Raw genomic sequence first — 3053 nt, 5'->3', positions numbered from 1 at the left:
CAAGAATGAATGAAAAGATGTGAGGAGTTTGGAATACAAAATATGTGAGGCAAAGTCAAAAGTTATATTGATTTGACCCGGGAAAGTACAGTCGGTAGAAGTTCAGTTCAGTTGCTCAGTTGTGTCCAACTCGTTGTGACCCCATGGATTGCAGCACACCAGGCCTCCCTGTCCATCACTAACTCCCGGAGTTTACTCAAACTCATGTCTATTGAGTCGGTGATGCCATCTATCTCATCCTCTGTCATCCCCTTCTCCTCCTGCCCTCAATCTTTCCCAACATCAGGGTCTTTTCTAGTGAGTTGGCTCTTCGAATCAGGTGGCCAAAGTATTGGAGTTTCAGCTTCAGCATCAGTCCTTCCAATGAATATTCAGGACTGATTTCCTTTAGGATGGACTGGTTTGATCTCCTTGTTGTCAAAGGGACTCTCAAGACTCTTTTCCAACAACACAGTTCAAAAGCATCAATTCTTTGGCGCTCAGCTTTCTTTACAGTCCAACTCTCACATCCATACATGACTACTGGAAAAACCATAGCTTTGACTAGATGGACCTTTGTTGGCAAAGCAATGTCTCTGCTTTTTAATATGCTATCTAGGTTGGTCATAACTTTTCTTCCAAGTAGCAAGCTTCTTTTAATTTCATGGCTGCAGTCACCATCTGCCGTGATTTTGGAGCCCAGAAAAATAAAGTCTCTCACTGTTTCCCCATCTATTTTCCATGAAGTGATGGGACCAGATGCTGTGATCTTAGTTTTCTGAAAAAGGTAGAAGAGTTAGTAGTAAAATTTCTGACTGTCTTTAAGCAAATACATATATTCCACGTGAAGAAAAACCTGGTATGCAAAAAATTTTAATGTGTGAAATAGACACAAGAGGGGGTGATTATTTATACATGAACTACATTCACAAATTCATGCAGATTAGTGACAGGTTTACATATAATTTTCCATGGGCTGGATACTGTTCTAAGTTCTGTGTGAGGCTGTGCGTATATTGACTCATTTAGCCTTTATATTAATCCTATGAAATTGATATAAATATTATTCTTGTTTTAGAGTAAGAATTTGAGGCACTCAAAGGTTAAGTAACTTGCCTTTGTTACCATATAGATCTGGAATTTAAATCTAACTACACTGGTTGCAAAATGCCGGGCTGGATGAAGCACAAGCTGGAATCAAGATTGCCGGGAGAAATACCAATAACCTCAGATACACAGATGACATCACCCTTATGGCAGAAAGCGAAGAAGAACTAAAGAGCCTCTTGATGAAAGTGAAAGAGGAGAGTGAAAAAGCTGGCTTAAATTTAATATTAAAAAAACTAAGATCATGGCATCTGGTCCCATCACGTCATGGAAAATAGATGGGGAAACAATAGAAACATGAGAAACTTTATTTTCTTGGGCTCCAAAATCACTGCAGATGGTGACTGGACCTATGAAATTAAAAGACGCTTACTCCTTGGAAGAAAAGTTATGACCAATCTAGACAGCCAACAAAGGTCCATCTAGTCAAAGCTATGGTTTTTCCAGTAGTCATGTATGGATGTGAGAGTTGGACTGTAAAGAAAGCTGAGCGCCAAAGAATTGATGCTTTTGAACTGTGTTGTTGGAAAAGATTCTTGAGAGTCCCTTTGACAACAAGGAGATCAAACCAGTCCATCCTAAAGGAAGTCAGTCCTGAATATTCATTGGAAGGACTGATGCTGAAGCTGAGACTCCAGTACTTTGGCCACCTGATTCGAAGAGCCAACTCACTAGAAAAGACCCTGATGTTGGGAAAGATTGAGGGCAGGAGGAGAAGGGGATGACAGAGGATGAGATGGTTGGATGGCGTCACTGACTCAATAGACAGGAGTTTGAGCAAATTCCAGGAGATGGTGATGGACAGGGAAGTCTGGCGGTGCTGCAGTCCATGGGGTCACAAAGAGCTGGGCATGACTGAGTGACTGAATAACATTGGCTGCAAAGTCCATTCTCTGAACCATTCCTTTGTACTGTACTCATTGAATATATGTGTGCATGTGTGCACATATATGTACATGTTACACACGCTGTGCATGAGCACATGTGTGCCTAACATACTAGATAGGTACATATGTACTACATATGACTACACACACACAATATGTATATATGTATACATATAACAATATATATGTGTGTGTAGATTGTTACAATGACCATATATACACATTTTGCTTTACAAAAATATGCAGCTTCCTTTAAATAATAAATATACATATTTATATGATAATTTATAATATTGGAACTTACAAATAAGGAAGCAAGAAATTTAAAGAGAAAAACATTTGTTACCCTGTGATAACCCATCACAAATCCCTTGCAGTGACAGTTTTTTGAGACAGATTAACAGGAAGGCACAAGAAGTTCACTGAAAGGTCTCATATTTGTTCTGGGTCATTTTAGCATGTGATGAATAAATACAGTGAAAAATGTATTCATTTGGGATTTTGCTGCTGGACAAGAAACAAAAATAAGTCTGCCTTTTGAATATCAAGGCTGCAGTTCAGTGACTGAATGACTCATTGTACTTCTAATTGGCTAACTGGCCTTAGGGGGTTGGGGGTGGCGCTGGGGAGGCTGGCAGGTTCCAGCCTGCACAACAGGACCATTAAAAAGCTTGCGTGAGTTTGGGTTTGTTTTCTTTTGCTTTGACTGTTGTTTTTTTTTAATGAATTAGGCAAGATGCTTAAAGGATTGTCCAGTAAAGTAGCTGAAATATCATTTTCACAAATGCCATCTAAAATTTTCCTGGAAATAAGGCCTGGAATATTGCATGATCTACTCAACAATGAGGTAATAAAAGTGAACATATTCTTCCATTTCCTATTGATTTACTTAAGAGAAAATTTAGAAACTTTACTCTGTTGGATTGAAATTCTTTAATCTTTTTTGTATTTACAATTTGGTAATGATAATGAGACCTTAATTGAAAGGTTAATCCTAAATAAACTCAACATAATCTTCTGGTTGACTTAATTAAATGGTACTGAGTTTAAAGTGAAGTTAGTAATAATGAAGAAACAGAA

This window comes from Bos indicus x Bos taurus, chromosome 22 (assembly GCF_003369695.1).
Source record: "Bos indicus x Bos taurus breed Angus x Brahman F1 hybrid chromosome 22, Bos_hybrid_MaternalHap_v2.0, whole genome shotgun sequence".
Classification (NCBI taxonomy): Eukaryota; Metazoa; Chordata; class Mammalia; order Artiodactyla; family Bovidae; genus Bos; species Bos indicus x Bos taurus.
The sequence above is the reverse complement of the archived record's forward strand: the minus strand, read 5'-3'. Positions refer to the sequence as shown.